We start from the raw sequence: 20,544 nt of genomic DNA, 5'->3' as shown, positions 1-20,544 counted from the left end.
AAATTATAGTCCTCATTTATTTGTCTCTTTATCATCTGTCTCCTCCAAACAAAAGGTAAACTCTATGAAGGTAAGAACTTTGTTTTCAGGCCTGGCATGGTAGCTCACGCCTGTAATCCCAGCACTTTGGGAGGCCAAGGTGGGCAGATGACTTGAGGTCAGGAGTTCAAGACCAGCCTGGCCAACATGGTGAAACCCCATCTCTACTAAAAATACAAAAATTAGCTGGGCATGTTGGCTCACACCTGTAATCTGAGCTACTCGGGAGGCTGAGGCAGGGAATCACTTGAGCCTGGGAGGCAGAGGCTCCAGAGAGCCAAGATTGCACCACTGCACTCCAGCCTGAGTGACACAGCGAGACTCCATCTCAAAAAAAAAAAAAAAAAAGAACTTTGTTTTTGTATTATTCAGTAGTGGGCACTCAATAAATATGTGGTCAATAAATGACAATATTATGGCTACAAAAAGCAAACAGGGTCAGTACTAGAAGAGCCTGACATTTATACCACTTATATCATTCAACTAAATCATAAAGGTAAGAGGCACTGATAATTACACAATAACCTGCCATTATCATGAAGCTTGGGGCCGTCCTTGTGTGTAGAAAAACTGGGAGTCACATAATGTTCTTTGGCTTTAGTCAAACACTTCCAACAGCATCCTTTTCAAGCACACAGGGGCTACAAGGAAATCTTTACCATGGAAACAGAATTTCAAAACTAAAAAGGCTGTAGAGGTCAAAGAGTCAACCCTTTGCAAAATTCATCTTAGCCACATGTTACAGGTCATAATCCAGACCTTCAGACAAGGATCTTTAAATTTTTTGTAATTTATTATAAATTTGGGATTTATTTGAAAAAATAATATCTAATATGAAAATATTATACTAGAAAAAGGAAAAAATAGTGCATTATTTTTGCAATACAAACTATAGAAAGCTTGGGAAACTCAGTCATACCCAAATGCATTCTTCTGCTTCACACGCTTCTCAACCTGTGATCATTAAGTTTTTTGGCTACCATTGGAGAATTCTGGTTTAGCCATCTTATGATGTGCTAAAAATTTTCTAAATTTTTCACCTGTCTTTGTTATTTTCTCATCTTATTTCTCCCTTTGTTGTTCTGTGTTAAACATATTCCTTGGGTAGATTTGTTCATCAGATATTTAGAGATCTGTCTATTCCCTATAGCTAGTGAACATATGCATGCTGTCTCCTTTTAACTATGCCTCATAAATAATCACACTTAATCCTTCTTAGTGCCATCTTTTGCAATTATCTTCCAGTTACCTAGAACGTAATGTACATAAAACTAAGCTCAGTGTCCAAGCTGTGATCTCAGTAGGGTGGCTAAGAGATAAGCTATGATTTTTCATCACTCTCTTTCAAGAAATTATGGCTCTAAACTTATTGCCCTGGTTTCACTGCAGCTTTAAAAACATTTCATCATTCTAGAAGATAAGACCCATTAAAAGCATTTTCTAAAAACTAAAAGATACAGTAGAGGAGAGTGCAGTTTCAATTCAGTTCAGCTTTTTTTATATATGGAGGATTACTATGTGAGCCATTCTGTGGGAGGCTGGAATTCACCGATGAATGAGACACAGTCTCTGAAGTGGTACAGTAGTGAATACTGTAAGCATGTAAATAGATGAGCAAATCAGTGTGATGCCCTGATGCCTGAATGCGTCGATTCTGCCACCTATAGTGAAGAAGAGAGGGGGCTTCCAGGCAGAGGCAACAGTACATGGCAAGCGCCAGAGCTCAGGCAGGGTAAACACATCAGTCTACCACCTAAATTGGAAGTAGGATAGTAGTGAAAGAAACCAGAAAAGTCCCAAGAACAAGGTCATGAGGGTTTCCAAGGTAACTCTTCAGTTTGCCATAAAAGCAATTGAGAGCATTGTAACTATAAAATAAATAGCTTAATTTGGAGGCAAAAGGGGGAAAATCATTAAACAAATATTTATTGAGCATTTAATATATGCCACGCATTGTACTAGGTGCCAGGGATGCAATGGTGAGTAAATCATAAAAAAAAAAAAAAATCTACCTTTGCGTGACCTCTAAAAGAGTACACAAGCCATACACTAATATATAAACTTATAATCTATCATAGGTGTTGATAAATGCTGGGGTAAAAAAGCAAAATGAGAGGCTAGAAAGTGATAGGTGGTCTTCGTTTAGATAGAGTAGTCAGGGAAGGCCTCTTTGAAGAGGTGTCATTTGAACAAAGATCTCAGTGAAGTGGGGATAGGAGGCAGCCATGAAGAAATCTGTGGAAGAAAGTTCCAAACAGAACAGTAAATGTAAAGTCCTTAAGATACAAACACGTCCTTAAGATACACTATGCTGGCGTGATAGAGGAATAGCCTGGAAGCCCGTGGGGCTGGAGAAGAGTGAATGAGAAGAAAAGTAATGGAAAAGGAAGTCAAAGACAATCAGAGGCAGATCACCAAGGGTTTGGTAGGCCATGATAAGATTTCCAGGAAAAATGGCTGGGCGCAGTGGCTCACGCCTGTAATCCCAGCACTTTGGGAGGCTGAGGTGGGCGGATCACGAGGTCAAGACATCGAGACCACCCAGCCAACATGATGAAACCCCGTCTCTACTACAAAGACAAAAATTAGCCGGGCATGGTGGCATGAACCTGTGGTCCCAGCTACTCGGGAGGCTGAGGCAGAAGAATCATTTGACCCCAGGAGGCGGAGGTTGCAGTGAGCCCAGATTGCACCACTTCACTCCAGCCTGACTCTTTTTTATACAGCAAGACTCTGTATAAAAAAAAAAAAAAAAAAGGAAAAAAAAAGATTTCCAGGAAAAATGTTAAAATAGTCCATAAATGTAGCCATCAGACAGTATATATAGTATGATCCATTCGTGTAAACCTAAAAGGATTGTGTGTTACACACCCACGTAATTATTGAGGCTCATATTCACTTTGGGGACAGATGTGTTTTAGAAATTAATAATTTTTTGGTTTTTAGAAAGGTATATGTCTATACCATTTGGTATATAACACTTCTAGAGCAGCCTTGTGACAGCACCCTGTCATCAAACACGTTAATATGTCTGCAACAAAACATATATGGGATAAGAAAACACTAAATATAGCCTTACATCAGGTCAATATTTTGGCTCTCAAGCTTTTTGGATTTCAAAATTGCAGATCCAGAATTGTGAACCTCTATTTGTACATGTATGGAAAAATTCCAGGAGCGCGTCATTCATTGTTCATTGCTGTGAACAAAGGTTGGAAGAGTGAGATGCTTTAGTGGCTGGAGTATCTTGTACTGTACTTTTTATCAGGCTGAATATACTTCTTTACCATGTATTATTTATGTTATTGAAATAATGCAAGTTGAAAAATTTTTTAACATAGATATCAGTGTTTTTATTGATGTAGTCTTTAGGCAGTAACAATATCAGGGAAAATATTTTAAACAAAAAAGGTAATAGAAAAGATTTTGAATATGCATTATACAATTACTTCTATATTAGAGTTCTTAGTAATGAAATATTCAGCTTTGTGTCTCTGTATGCTTCTCAAATTTTTGTCTTTTAAGTACTTTTGTGGACTAGAGAGAGTTATAGTATCAAGATAATTTTGTAAGGAGTAGGAAATTCATACCTAAAATTCAGTATAAAATACATTTTAAAATTTTATGGTAAATCATATTTCCTAATGTTCCAAGAAATTTCTTCTGTTTCCTTATAGAACATGGCCCATTCTCAGGACCTGTGGCATTCTGTTTTGTTTTGTTTTCATGGTAAATCCGTAGGGTTTTTTTTTCCCTGTTTTGATAACAGAATGTCATACTTGTGATAAATACTTGCCCGAAAGATATTTATAATGTATAAGCCCTAAAATATTTAGACATTTTTAAATTGCAATTTCAACCTCCCTATTTCCTACCACTCTCCCCCAACAAAAATTCAGAGCAATGTATTTAACAGACGCCACGTTTCATGGTGAATGTTATTGGTTATGTGGCTGAAAACTGTAATTAACCATGCCTCACTGATTCATACATGAATCGTTTTGAGGTTTATTATTCCACTGGAATGTTAATGAACATGAATACGAAATGCTCTGAGAGATTTTCTTTTTATATTGGTAAAGTACACACGGCAAGGGGAAAAAAAAAGCTTTAAAATAATTAGTGAAAAAATACGTTGTATATGTAACTAGACCCTTGATTTTTTTGAATAGTAAATAAGACTGTATAATTTATTGGAGCCTCTTCGCTACGAAGCACACAGTGATTTTCCAAACATTAATTAATAAAGCTTCAGGATCCCTACCAGGTAAATGTTAATAAAACCCAGGAGTCCTAATTTTTTTGACCCTTGCTCCAGTTTCCAGGTAAGAAGCTAGCTGACTAAGATGCTTCCACAGCTTTGAAAATAAAATGGGCACGAAGCCAACATCCAGAGTTCAGATGTCATTTGTGAGCAGCATTCTCTTATGAACCTGGTTGAAGATAAAAGTAATTTAGGGAAAATGATATTTCAGCACTGCCTTAATCTAGCAGGGATTTTCTTCAGGAGAAAATTAAACCAAACACAAACTGAAGTATGACTTAACTGGGCCTGCTTCTGCATTTAGGGTCACCAAAGCATACTGTAAATGGAAATCAGATTGCTTTAGAATCCACGAACAAACTCTACTTTTGACCTTTAGAAAGCTCATGATGTATATGCCCACAAAATAAACAAAATAATTTCAAAGTAAATTCGTTGTGTGTACCTGACCTTTGAAACAGAGCAGATGACGTTAATCAGATTTGTACAGCGTTAATCTAGCTCAGCCTCCATCTCTCCACGTATTTTTAAAATATCATAAAGAAGAGTCTTACAACAGGGAATCTTTCAAATCGGAATAGATTTAGAAATGGAACAGAATGTATGACCTGGCTTCAAACAATGAAGTGTATAACTCACATATGTAAGCAAATGAATTTTATGACTATAAATCAACACGGCACGCCCCTCAGGAAAAGTGACTTAAAAAAAATAATCTAAGCACGTTGTAGGCAGTTTCTCAATAAAATACAGCTCGAGTTCTGATGCTGTGTAAGTTACTGTTAGGTAAACTTTGAGTTGCAGATTGCCTACATATTATAAAAAGGTGTTCCATCTGACCACTGCCTCTGATTTTTGTCAAGCCATATCATTTCTGCATTTTGGATGTTGAATGTTTGAGCTGTGGCCTCTCCAGAATAGCCTGTTAAGTAACTTGTTGGACATATGCTTGTCTTCCCAGGATCGCTTCCTTTGGATAACCCGCCCTCACCCCATTCCATTGTAATCTCTGTCAATCCTGGTGGCTCTGACCACATTTGTTCCTGCTTACATTTGGGAGGACTACAGGGTGGGGGGGTGGTAAAGAAGCAGGAGTAGTCACAGAAAACAAACTGGACCAAAGGTTCAGGGACGGGTGCATGACCCAAACTGAGCCAGTATCCTGAGATGCTTTTGTCAGAGAGATGTTTTTAAAAGCCCCTCTTTCTCCACGATCACAAGCTATACTGATGATACAAGTATGGGGCTGCAGGCTATCTTGCCCACCCAGGAATTAAGTCGAAAGGGCAAACAGAGAGGAGAGATGAAGAAAGGAACAGAGCCCAGCTGGCACTGCATCCCAGAATCCAATTTTGCCTGAAGCTACCCCTTAGATTTGCCAGTTACATGAGCCTTTTCTTGTTTAAGTTGGTTTGAATTAGGTTTTTGTTACTGGCAGCCAAAGGCGTCTTGACTAATCCACAAAGTTCAACTGACAGATAAACTCTTAAGCTATTCAGAATGGGACAGTGAAATGAAAGGGATAATACTATCGCATTCTATTGTGATTTGGAAATTCTCCAGACCTAAAGCCCGATCAGCCTCTGCTCCATCTGCACCACAACTGTGCAAGAGGCATACTGTAGTCATCTAAGGACCTGGAGATGTTAGCCTGAGAAAGTGAAAACAACAAATGCTTGCTGGGCTCAAACCTGTGAAGGACTACTTTATGACAAAGGGGTTGGATTCACTCTTTGGTGTTAAAAGTCAGACCAACAAGTCCTTATCACTGAGGGGAATTTTCTGTACAACATGAAGGATAACTTTTCTAACAATGAAAGCCATCCTAGCTGACACAATGTGACCCTCAATCACTTCCTCTACTGAGTGAAAGGTTGGTCAAAATGACATCTAAGATCCCACCCAACTCTGACTACTTGATTCAATCAAGTTTGGTCATGGTGACGGTATCTGTAGTCATGCATTGATTGAAAATGGGGATACATCCTGAAAAATGTGTCCTTTTGCAATTTCATCATTGTGCAAACATCATAGAGTATAATTACACAAATCTAAATGGTAATGCCTTCTACACACCTGGGTTTTGTGGTATAGTCTAATGCTTCTAGGCTATAAACCTGTACAGCAGGTAACTGTCCTGAATACTGTAGGCAATGGTAATACAACTGTAATAGTAGATATCTGTGCATCTAAACATATCTAAATTTTAGAAAAGGTATAGTAAAAATACAGTGTTACAAGCTTACAGGACCACTCTCAGATATGTGTGTCTGTTCTTGACCAAAATGTCATTATGCAGTACATGACTGTAATTTATTATAGAGTCACCTCAACCTTTCAGGAAATCAAAAATCAATATAAATCAATCATATAAAAGGAGGCACAGAGGAAAGGAAGTGTCAGAAGACATTTCCTAGAGGGGATGATAACTTGCACAGTTTTAAATACAAACAGGATGTGGTTTCTATCACACATGCCATGTTGAACAATGCTCTATTCAGCACCAATTCTTTAAGAAGCTATTTATCTCTACAATAGTTTCTTTAAAAGTATGAAAATACCTATGTAATAATGATCTATTCAAGTGTATTAGAAATTAAAATTTTCCAAATTCTTGAGTTTTTTGTAGGCATATAGCTAATAAACATGAACACAGTTTGGTGTGGTGTACCTGTCACCAGCCCTGTGTACCTGTACACCAGCTGCTCTCGGCCAATGAATGGGAGTCTCCCATTACTGCACTTTACCATTCACGATGCCCTGAGTTGAGAATGTTCTACAACACATGTTTTTGCTTATCTTTCTGCCATTATTTTGTGTACTGGCAATTTACTTTGTGTCCTCAAAAGCGCTTTTGACATGAAATGTTTAACCAAGGTGATGAAAACAATACTTCCATACTAGATCTACCCATACAAAGAAAGTGACAGCACTGCATTAGACATCAAAATGAAAGTCCTATAAAGGTTCAGGGTGCCTTTAGGAAACATTCGAGAAGACAGAATCAGGTAAATAAGGACTGAAAGATAATCTTTGGCATTATGAAGGACAGCATAAATACCACTGCAGGCAAAGAAAATAAACAAAAATTGTTAGAAAGCTGCTTGGAAGAAATGACTGTAAGAAGACACATCGTGATGTAAGCAGCTTGGAAGAGGACATAGTGTGGTTGCCATGTGAAGGGCTGGAACACTTCTCCATGGGGACGGTGATAGGAAGACCCAGTGTAACACTGATCACAGCAGCCCTCCCTTTTCCAAGAATGGAGCACTTCATCCATCTCCTGCCTTCTCTCTCAAGAGACTTTGTGAGTGCTCAAACCAGGTGGAGAAAGACCGTCAAGAGAGAGGGAACAGCATGTGAAAAGGAAACGTGTAAAACAAGGCAGTTAAGGAACTGTAAGTGGTTAAATGTTACTGGAGGAGAGAATATAGGAGACAGGTTAAAAATGAGGCTGGAACTGTAGACAAAAGCCATGTTACGAAAGAGCTGATGAAACCTTCTCTAGACCTGGGACTTAACGTGACAAGCAATGGGGAGCAAATAATTGGCTTTAACAGGGCAAGCAATATGATCAAGTTTGAATTTTAGAGATAACTTTGGAAGCACTGTGGAGGCTTGACTGGGGCAGGATATGACTCCAGAGAGATCAGTGAGGAGGTCATTGTTAGCAATCAGACACATTTTTTTGGCCTATTAAATTACCATTTTTATCAAAGAAAAAGAATATCCCGGTGGTAAGATATAAATTGGTAAATGTCTAAAAAGCTATTTGCAATAATGTAAGTCAAGTAAATTCAGAAATACTACTGAAAAAGTTTATGCCCTTTGACCCAATAATTCTATTTGTAGGAATCTACAGCAAAAGAATAGAGATGCAGACAAAAGTGTATGCTCAGTGATGCTCCTTCTTACAGTCTTATTTCCTAAAAACTAGAAACCACTTTCATGTCCAATCAAAAAAGCAACAAATAAATGAAATATGTCACTGCTATTTTAAATTGTTTTTAAAAATATTCAGTGACATGGAAAATTGCCCAAGGATTGTTAATTGAAAAAGCAGAACACAAAATTAAATATATGATAAGAGTGGTTTCTTCAGAAAGGTTTATGCATTTAAAAACTGGAAAATACAGAAATATGTATATAATCACCACTTATCTCTGGGTGGTGAAATTGTGAGTGATTTTATTTTCATCTTTTTTTATTTTTTGATTCTCTGTCATGAACATGTACTGCTTTTGCAGACAACTGTTAGGTTGAACCATTTGAAATTGCCTGCTACAGACTGAATTTTTTCCCACCTTCCCCAAAAAGTGTGTACGTTGAACCCTAGCTTCCAGTGTGATGGTATCTAAAGATGGAACCTTGGGAAATAATTAGGTAAGATGAGGTCATAAAGGAGGAACATTCATGATGGGATTAGTGTTCTTATAAAAAGAGGAAGAGGTCATGTGAACACACCAGGAGATAGCAGCCATCTACAAGCCAGGAAGAGAGCCCTTACCAGAATGTGACCATGCCAGCGCCCTGATCATGGACTTCTAGTCTCCAGAACTGTAAGAAAATAAATCTCTGTTGTTTAAGCCAGTCCATGGTATTTTGTTACGGCAGCCCAAGCTGACTAATACACTGCCAAAATTGACTTCAAAAATGACAATTCCATATGAATTAAACTGCATAAAAGAGAAATAAAACAAAAAGAGACAGTCATTGAAAATACCCTGGCAATAGATGCTAAGGGCCAGAACCAAAGCAACAATAATAAGATAAGAAGGGCAAAGAAGCAAATGACATTAAGATGGTAGATTCTGTAACTTGGTGATGGAGAGGACTGATAAAACAGTACTGGTGAATCAGGAACAGATTTAGAACATGAATGCAAAGTTTTCACACTTAGAAATTGAGTGATGGTAGTGATACTAGTCAAGACAAGGGATAACCAGAAAAATCTGTTTGGTAGCTAGCCTCTGAGATGGCCCCAATAATCCCCACCTCCTGGTATCCACAGCCTTGAGTACTCCCCTTCCTCGTCTACAGGTTGGTCAGTATTCTGCCTCATTTATAATACTGCTGAAGTTATGTTTCACAGAGATGAACATTCACCCTGGGAAAAAAGCCAACTGCTGTGTTTGGACATGGGAGCCTATGGATAGACCTATGTGTTAAGGAGCTGAAGTATCCAGCCAACAGCCAGCAAGGAACTGAGGTCTGATGACAACCTCATGAAAGAGACTGGAAGCAGATCCTGCAGCCCCAATCAAGCCTTACAGTTGCTGACATCTTGACCGTAACCTCATGAGATGCTGAGCCACATCATGAGGCTAAGCTGTGCGCAGATTTCATCCCACAACAGCTATGAGATAATGAATGTTTGTTTTAAACCACTATTTGGGGAGGTAATTTGTTACAGATAATTAGACAACTTCAGTTGTCTCTCAGTACCCATGGGGATTGTTTCCAGGACCCCTGAAGACACCAAGCTCCCTGAATACTCAAGTGTCTTATATAAAATGGTATAGTATTTGCATATAACCTACACGCATCCTTCCATATACTTTAAATCATTTCTAGATTACTTATAATACCTAATGCAATGCTTACGCATCACTTCGTTCACATGGAATTAGCACAGTATTTGGCACAGAGCAAATTGTTTTCTGGAACTTAGCGGATTTTTTTTTTTTTGAGACAGGGTCTCACTGTTGCCCAGGCTGGAGTGCAGTGGCACAATCATGGCTCACTGCTGCCTCGACCTCCCAGGTTCAAGTGACCCTCCTGCCTCAGCCTCCTGTGTAGCTAGGACCACGGTGTGTACTACCATGCCCAGATAATTTTCAACATTTTTTGTAGAGAAAAGGTCTCACTATGTTGCCCAGCCTGGTCCTGAACTCCAGGGCTCAAGCAGTCCACCTGCCTCAGCCTTCTAAAGTGTTAGGATTACAGGCATGAGACACCGGGCCCAGCCTTTTTTCCCAAATATTTTTTATCTGCAGTTGGTTGAATTTATGGATACAGAATCCACAGACATGGAAGAGCAACTGTAATACAACTAGTTTTGATTAACATGCTCATCTGAAGAGTTGAATACTCCTGAGGGCAGGAATCACGTCTTCATATTTAAAGCCTCTTGCTGTATGTGGCACATGGTCTATATTCAATAAATACATATTACAGGCTAGAAAGGTAGAAAAGGAGACTATAAACCCTGGTAAAGCAGATTGGACACTTCCTGGTGGGGACCCATTAATGGGTCATAAGGTTGTTCAGGATAAAGATTTGTTTGAAAAGAAATGTGGTGAATGATTTTTGTGCTTGATACTACCTCAAGGACTTGTATTACTTATAAGTGTACTTTAATAATCTTACATGTTTTAGAGGCCTATAAATCCCAAAATACTCCAAATTGTAGAGTTCTAAACCTGCAACTCATTTTCTTTTATAAAACAAACTTTGGAAAAGTGTGGTCTTTAACATTTATAGCTATAGAAAGGTTTAGCAAGATTTTTTCTAAATTCATTTTCATATCTTAGATAATTTGTAGCTAGCAATTTTGTACCAGCTCTCCTTTTTACTTTGGACTATTCCTGACTTGGATTTAAAGCCTAGAGTTAATGAAATTTAAACTTTCACAGGACATTTTATCAATAATATAATGTAATAATCAATCCAAGAAAATTCTATCTTCTGAGCTTTATCCATAACTGTTCTTTATTGTTCTATAAACAACTGATTGATGCCGTTAATGCTTGGACACATGTTAGAACCAAGGAGAAGTAGAATATGTAATAAAAAAGCGCCAGTCCATTCAAACCTGAGTATACTGATAATGACGCCTGGTCTCTATGATGTAGTTTGTTGTTGAAATAATTCCATAAATACACACACACACACACACACACACACACACACACACACCACTTCAGGTTTCACAAAAGCAACTCATACTCTTTACATCACAATGGACTCAATGAAAATTAAAGGGAATTCATGAAACTCCAGAAATAGAGTATACCTGGTGAGAATAAAATCAGAAAAGTCTGGGGTGCTCTTCAGAGTTCTTATTAACAGTAATAAAGGAAAATCTTGCATTTTAGCTAAATGTAAGCAAAGTTCACATGAAACATTTATATCTCCAGATAGAACCACCAAAGCTCAAGAAGAGGCGGGAAGGCTAAGGAGTTAATCCATTGCACATCTGAGAAGAGACTGGACCTTGCAACTCTTTCTCATTTACTGTAGAGTCTAGTTTCCTTGATATGCCTTCAGCCACCCAACTCTCATAACTCTTGCTTCAGATACGCCTAATTAGGCATGGCAAATAAGAGTTTCCCTCCCAGAAGGTGTCTGGTTTTTCCTTATTTTACATCATTTCATAATTCACTTTGATACTCTTCAGACTGCTTCCATGTAATTTGCAATTTTCAAACATTGGAAGCTAGTTAGCTTTGCCATGTAGATTTCATTTAACTAAATCACATTCAGATCGTTTTACCTCTTTTAAAAAGAAGCGGCAAGAAAATCTTTGACCTTATATCTTAACTATAATTAAGATATCATCTCCAATATTTTACTGTAGAAAATATAATAAATAGAATAAGAATTTATGCAACACATTTATTCACACTGAAAAGCAAATAACAGGCTAATCCTCATCTTTCTGTTGCAGTTACATAAAAGGACTCCCTGCTGTGTGACCTTTAGAAAAACATTGAACTTTTCTGTGCCTTGTTTTCCCAATCTACAATAGGATAATAGTTCCTACCTTGAGGATTAACTGGGATTAATTTAAGATTATCTGACGTTATCTGATTCTCTCATGAAAACATATGTGACATGATTTGTAATATTTCCCAGGCATAAATAGAATCATTTTGATTTCCTTTTTCAAAAAGATTTTATATTTCTTATTTCATTTGCGACAAACCACCGAAAACAAGTATTATGAAAGGGTTGTATTGAATTGTCCTTTTTAAATTTTCTTATTCTTTTTTATATTTACTTTTTATTTTTTAAATTTTAAACTTTTGTGGGTACATAGTAGATGTATGCATCTACAGGGTACGTAATAGGTTTTGATACAGGCATGCAATATGAAATAAGCACATCATGGAGAATGGAATATCCATCTCCTCATGTATCTCTCCTTTGAGCCACAAACAATCCAATAACACTTTTTAAGTTATTTTAAAATGTGCAATTATGTTTTCATTGACTATCGTCACCCTGTTGTGCTATCAAATAGTAGGTTTGATTCATTCTTTCTAACAATGTTTGTACCCATTAACCATCCCCACTTCCCTGCCCAGCCCCCCACTACCCTTCCCAGCTTCTGGTAACCCTTCTTCAACTCTTTATGTCCATGAGTTCAATTGTTTTGATTTTCAGATTCCACAAATAAGTGAGAATATGTAGTATTTCTCTTTCTGTGTCTGGTTTATTTCAATTTACATGATGATCTCCAGTTCTATCCATGTTGCTGCAAATGACTGTCTCATTTTTTATGGCTAATTAGTACTCCATTAGGTATATGTACCACATTTTCTTTATCCATTTATCTGTTGGTGGACACTTAGGTTGCTTTCAAATCTTAGCTATTGTAAACAATGCTGCAACAAACACAGGAGTGCAGATATCTTTATGATACACTGATTTCCATTCTTTGGGGTATATACCTACCAGTGGGATTGCTGGATCATATGGAATCTCAGTTTTTAGTTTTTTTGAAGAACTTCCAAACTGTTCTCCATAGTGATTGTACTAATTTAGATTCCCACCAACAGTATACACAGCTTCCCTTTTTTCCACATCCTTCCCAGAATTTATTATTGCCTGTCTTTTGAATATGTCATTTTAATTGGGGTGAGATGATACCTAATTGTAGATTTGACTTGCATTTCTCTGATTGTCAATGATGTTTATCACATTTTGATATGCCTGCTTCCCATTTACTTGTCTTCTTTTGAGAAATGTCTATTCAAAATGTTGCCCATTTTTTAATCAGATTATTAGATGTTTTCCTATAGAGTTGTTTGAGCTTCTTATATATTCTGGTTATTAATCCCTTGTCAGATGGATAGTTTGCAAATTTTTTTGCTCCCGTTCTGTGGGTTGTCTCTTCACTTTGTTGATTGTGTCCTTTCCTGTGCAGAAGCTTTTTAATTGTTGTGATTCCATTTGTCCATGTTTGCTTTGGTGACCCGTGCTTGTTGGGTACGGCTCAAGTAATTTTTGTTCAGATCAATGTTCTGGAGATTTTTTCAAGTGTTTTCTTGTAGTAGTTTCATAATTTGAGGTCTTGGATTTATGCTTTCAATCTACTTTGATTTGATTTGTGTATATGGTGAGGGATAGGGGTCTAGTTTCATTATTCTGCATATAGATATCCAGTTTTCCTTGTATCATTTATTGAAGAGACTGTCTTTACCCCAAAGTATGTTCTTGGCACCTTTGTCAAAAATGAGTTCACTGCAGGTGTATGGATTTGTTTCTGTGTTCTCTATTCTGTTCCATTGGTGTAGATATCAGAGCCACTATAGCTCTGTAGTATAATTTGAAGTCAGGTAATGTGATTCCTCCAGTTTTGTTATTTTTGCTTATAATACCTTTGGCTACTCTGGGCCTTTTGTGGCTCCAAGATATTTTAGGATTGTTTTTTCTATTTCTGTAAACAATGTCATTGGTATTTTGATAGGGATTGTATTGAATCTATAGATTGCTTTGGTTAATATAAACATTTTAGCAATATTGATTCTTCCAACTCATCCGTGAACGTAGAATACTTTTTCATTTTTTGGTGTCCTCTTCAATTTCTTTCATCACTGTTTTGTAGTTTTTATTATAATGAGCTTTCACTTCTTTGATTAATTCCCGGATATTTAATTTTATGTGTGGCTACTATAAACTGGAGTACTTTTTAAATTTATTTTTCAGATTGTTCACTGTTGACACATAGAAATGCTACTGATTTTTGTATGTTGACTTTGTATCCTGCAACTTCACTGAACTTGTTTATCAGTTCTAATAGCTCTCCTGTGGAGTGAATTGTTTTTAGATTTTGAATCATAAACAGTTACTGAGTTGCAACATTCCTAAATGCAACAGGCAACACCATGAGAGGTGGTGGACAGGCATACATGTGTGTGTACACATGTGAATATATACATATTTAGATATCTGCATCTATATATATAGGAAATACCAGCAACAGTATGTGATAAAGAAAGGCAAAGATATTTACACTGAGGCAGATTACTTGTATATTTATGTATTTTGTTGTTCTGGTTTGAAGAAGACATGGTTATTCATATAAGCAACCATGGCTAAGAAAAAAACATTGTGCATCTTAGGACTCGTGACCTGCCCTTCAGTGCCAAAGCAGCAGCTATTGCTGGCAGTTATTCCTCTGACTCTTCTCTTTACAGGCTTACTTCCCACTTCCCTGAAACAAAGTTTCAGCTGATTTAATGTAGGCAGAAAAGGGAACTGAAAGAGTTCAGGCTCTCACATCTCTTTGACTTGCCCTCAGATCCAAACCCTGCCACTTCCTAGCTGTGAAACCATGGCTAAGTTGCCTTCTCTGAGGTCATTTTACCCCCTGGTAAAATAGGAATCTTGACAGTACCTATTGTAATGAGGAATGAATGAGATAACGTATGTAAAACACAGAACCTAGCACATAGCAGGCACTTAAAATGTTGTTGTTGGGTTTTGTTTTTTTTTTTTAAGAGTTGGAATTTCATGCTGTCACCCAGGCTGCAGTGCAGTGGCACAATGACAGGTCACTGCAGCTTCAAACTCCTGGGCTCATGCAATCCTCCCACCTCAGCCTCAGAAGTAGCTGGGACTGCAGGTACACGCCCCCATCACTGGCTAATTTTAAGACTTGGGGTCTCACTTTGTCACCCATGCTGATCTGAAGCCATCCTCCCATCTTGGCCTGCCAAAGTGTTTGGGCCAGGTGCACAACACCACACCAGGCAAATTATTATATTTTAAACTTTTAGCAGCAACAGAGTCTTACCATGTTGCCCAGGCTGTTCTTCAACTCCTGGCCTCAAGTGATCCTCTTGCCTTGACCTCTCAAAGTGCTGGGATTATAGGCATGAGCCGTCACACCTGGCCAAAATGTTGATGAGTCTTGTATGAGACAGGATACAGGCTCCAGCTGCTGCAGTGAATAACAAGTACCCAAATATTAAAAAGGCATAAACAAAACAAAATTTCATTTCTTCGCACTCAGAACTGATACGGCAGCTCTATGGTGTCAGACACTCAGGCTCCTTTTATCTTATGACTTTGCCGTAATCTACTGGTAGCTTCCCTGTGACTCTAAGATGGATGCTCCAGTTTCTGCCATCTTATTCACACCTCAGCAATGGGAGGGTGGAAACAGGGAAGGTAGTTATTCATTCATTCTTTCCTGGCCATCTATTTATGTGTAATAAATCAAAAAATTTAGTGATATAAAACCATTAATCATCTCTCATGGTTTCTGAGGGACAGGAATTTGAAAAAGGCACTCCTAGGATGGTTTGTCTCTGCTTCACAATGTCAGGGTCTCATCGGGGAAGATTTGAATGTTGGGGATGAATCAATGGCTGACGGCTGCCACCGTCTGTAAGGCTTCCTTAACTCACACGTCTGATGGTGGAAGCTGGTTACCGTCTTTGACTCCAGCTGAGATTGTTAGCCAGAATACCCACATGTGGCCTCTCTATGTGGCTACTTGGGCTTCCTAACTGAATGATGTCTGGGTTCCAAAAGAGAGCCACCTACAGAGAATCAAGTGAAAGCTTCAGCATCTTTTTATGACATGGCCTTAGAAGTCAAACAGGGACCCTTCTACTGCTCACGAACCTGCCCAAATTCAGAAGGGTCATAAACTTCACCTCTCAATAGGTGGAGTGTCAGAGTCACAGTGTAAAAAAATCACGTGGGATGGAAGATTGTAGGGGTTATTTCTGCAAAGTACAACCTGTGCGAATTTCACCTGTCATTGATATAGCAACTTCATTGTAGGAGTTATTTGTTCAGTCATATTTTGAATGGATATTTTTTGAGTGTTACAAGATGCTAGGCACCATTCTAGGCTCTAGGGATACAGTAGTGCGCAAAACAAAGTCCCTGCCCTCATCATAATTGTGTTCTAGCAGAGGAGACAGACAATAAATAAATGTTACAAACACCACTGGGTAGTGATGAATACTGTGAAGAAATTCAAGCAGAGTAAGGGTGCAGAAAATGACACAGTGTCAATGTTATTTAAATAGAATGGTGAAAAAAAGTCTTTTTAAGGAGGTGATGTAGGAACAGAGACCTCAGTGGTTACATGGACCAGCCATGCAGCAGCTAAAAGAAGAGCACAATGAGCACCAAGTACAGATTTGAGATAGAATAGGCTTGGGTTGTTCACAGCACAGCAATAAAACACATGCGACCAGGGACAGATGCCATGGCTCACATCAGTAGTCCCAGCACTTTGGGAGAACAAGGTGGGCGGATCATCTGAGGTCAGGAGTTGGAGACCAGCCTGGACAACATGGCAAAATCCGGTCTCTACTAAAAATAAAAAAATTAGCCGGACATGGTTGGGGGCGCCTCTAATCCCAGCTACTTGAGAGGGTGAGGCAGGAGAATTGCTTGAACCTGCGAGGCGGAGGTTGCAGTAAGCCAAGATCGCGCCACTATATTCCAGCTTGGGTGACAGAGCAAGACTCTGTCTCAACAAACAAACGAAAATGTGACTGGGAACATTAGACCAAGATAATGAATCCTGATTTTTTTTTTCAAGGCATTTTTAAAGCAGTGAAAGTGATTAAGCATATATATATGTATATATATATATGTTCATTCTGGTACCCATGTGGAAAACAGATTGTGTAAGATGGTAAGAATGAAAGTAGAGATTATTTCCATATCCAGGCAAAAGGTAACAACAGCTCGAATAGGAGAGTAACCCTGGAGATGGGAGGAAGTAGCTGGATCTGGAACCTGTTTGAAAGGTAGGATCAGCAGGACCTGCTGATGGATTGGATGTCTAGTGTGAAAGAAAGACAGAGGATGACTGTTAGGTTTGAGGATCTGGTTTGCATTGGAAGTTTCCTCAGCACCCCAAAGTCCCTTGACAGAGACTTGGGGTCAAAACATAAAGACTGAGACACTCCAGCAGTGACCTTGACCTCCTCCCCTCCCCACAGTCCAAGGGCAGACTTGGCACCGTGTGCTGAAGTTTAGCGAGCAGGGGAGGATTAAGCTTCTCAGATGAGGAGAGAGGAAGGCAGTAGGAGGGTGGAAAGTAGGAGTGTTGAAGGGCATTTTTGCAGCAGCAGTGGCACGAGGGAATCAAGCACTCCCAGAGCAAAGCACAATGGAGTCTTGAGGAAATCAGGCCTGGTAATTCCCTCAGAATCACAGCTTTTACTTCTTTTATGCCAAGCACCCAGTGGGCACTCCCTAAACACCATTAACCACAAACAGGATGTTGACTGGGCAGCACTGCTACCCATTTGACCAATTATTTATGATCGTTCAGCTGATTTCTCACTCTTGTTAATAGTCTTCAATTTTACTGCAAACACAATTAGGGCACACCAAGGCCAATGGTTTACCACCACAAAAATAGACCTCACCTACCACTGGATGCCTTTATGAAGTAAATTGATGGCTAACAGACCCACTAACAAAGTTCCAGGCAGGGTTCCCCTGCCCGCAGATGTAGACAGTTGTAGGAAAAGTCAGTAGACTGGAGTCAGCCCTACCAGTGAAGGATGGAGATGACATCCCCATTCTTAGCAAATTTAGTCCACCTGCTTCTTCCTCACCATTGTATTATAACCTTCATATATATATATATGCACACACAAGCGTATATATATATATGATTAGTTTGCATTATAAGTTTTATGCACACATATGCACATCTATGTATATGATATAGTTTGAATATGTGTACCCGCCACATCTCATGTTGAATTATAATCCCCAGTGTTGGAGGTGGGGCCTGGTAGGAGGTATTTGAATAATGAGGGTGGGTCCCTCATGGCCTGGCGCTGCCTTCTTGATGGTAAGACCGTTCTCATGAGATCTGGTTGTTTAAAAGTGTGTGGCACCTACCCCTCAACTCTCTCTCTTGCTCACGCTTTTGCCATGTGAAGTGCCTGCTCCTACGTTGATTACCACTATGAATAAAAGCTCCCGAGGTCTCCCAAGAAGCTAAGCAGATGCTGGCACCATGCTTGCACAGTCTGCTGGACTGTGAGCCTATTAAACCTCTTTCCTTTATAAATTAACCACCCTGAGATATTTTATTATAGCAATGCAAGAATGGCCTAATACTACACACACACACACACACACACACACACACACACACACACACACTCTTCTTTTCAAATCTCAATTCATTCAGAAGAGCAGTCTTCTTCTTATTTTTGCTCTTTCTCTTTCTCCCATCATCTTATGTTTCATATTCAAGTCAAATTGAGAAAAAAGGGCATCTTTATCCAAAGTCATAGAATTGAACTTTTCTTCTTTAGAAGGTCTATTTTTCACTTTCTGGAGTTTCCCCTAGGATTTATTTCTTCAGTATAGTTATGGAACGTTTTTTATTGATATCAAAATATTTTGCAACTTAGAGCCTATACATGTAACTATCCCTCTCCACCAACCCCGTCCAATAGAAAACAAAACCATGGCAAGTGAAAATCCAAAACAAATACTAAGGACAAACTGGCTTCCCTTTGTATCACACTTCACCCAATTACCTCCACCCCAGACTCTTTAACTCACGCATAACCTGGGAAAGCGATCTCCTGATAATAATTCCAGAACACATTTAGAGCAAGAAAAGAATGGCAAATTCTCTAAATAATAATATCCAGAGCCAAGTGGAAAAACATTTTGGATAACTGGAACACCCTTGATTAGTATAGCTGATCAATATTTGACTTACATTTCTTTGAGACATTTAACCTATAGATTTTCTTTCCTACCTTAAAGATCTGTCAAACACAATCTTGTAAAGCCATCCTATGTGTGATAGGTAATCCCAGGACTTTCTCCAAAATGTGATGCTCTGAGCCTTTTTTCTAGGGCTTCGCTAGGCTCCATTAAACTGTTTCTATTTTTATTTCTAAGTCATCAATGAAGGGGTGACTGATTAAAACAGATTTATTATATATTTTGGAGTGAGTAAACAACTTACTGATTCCATAATCTTAGAGACTAACAACTTGGTTATTTTAACAAATTGAGACTCTAGTTCTCACTCTCTTCTTAACTTCTCTACTACCTAAGAAGTCCCTCTTATCAACTCTACTAAACTCTCACAGAAGGAGGTCAAGGACTCAGGGGGACTATAGGACCTCAAAACCCAAGTCCAGTGGAAGAGTTTATCCTGAGGACAGAGGGGACCCGAGGTGGGTTTCAAAGGAAAGGGCAGGGCCAGAGTTGGGGATGGAATTCTCAAGGCCTGAGTCCCCAAGAGACTATGAGTCTCACTTTATTTATCAATTGCATGTCAAAATAACAGTAAACTGAAGGAAAAACACACAACATCAAATCATACTTTCCTCAGACTGGTCGTTGTGGTTTTAAATGTGTTCACAATTTTTATATTTTTTATATTCTTTCTTTGAGTGTAGACTGGACTTAATGACTTGGTTCTTCTACAGAAAAAATATGTAGAAGTACCTGCATGTGACTTTCAGGATCAGGTCATAAAATTCATTGCAGTCTCCCCTTTGCTCTCTCATGAAGGCCAGAAATGCCTCCCTAAAATATGAAGGATTGTTGAGCTGAAGACTATTAAGAAGAAACAGATGCAGGAGAGCTCTCTACTCTCCCTCTATCTGTCTGAAAGCAGGACATACATTTACATAGATTTCCCTGCTCTCTACCAGGGAGAACAAAGGTTAACCATTGGCATCAGCTTTAGATACCCAACAGCTAGATGATACCAGATATTCAAACGATACCAGAGGAAGACAACAGCAAGATGATACGAGAGGAATTAATATTAGCAAGAATTATTAACAAACTTTTATCTACCGTTTGTTTGCCTTCCTCCCAAGTTGCTGCCTGTTAAGACTCCAAGTCCTTTACACTGTTACTTCTCTACAAATTTACTGTTTTGTTGAAGAGGCTATAGAAACTGGAATTGAAAGCCACTGCTTTAAGAACTATTCATTCCCTGGATGTCTCCCATGCATTTGTGAAATATACACATTAATAAACTTTTC

Source organism: Cebus imitator, unplaced genomic scaffold (assembly GCF_001604975.1).
Source record: "Cebus imitator isolate Cc_AM_T3 unplaced genomic scaffold, Cebus_imitator-1.0 Scaffold48, whole genome shotgun sequence".
In the NCBI taxonomy this organism is placed as follows: domain Eukaryota; kingdom Metazoa; phylum Chordata; class Mammalia; order Primates; family Cebidae; genus Cebus; species Cebus imitator.
Note: the sequence above shows the minus strand (reverse complement) of the source record.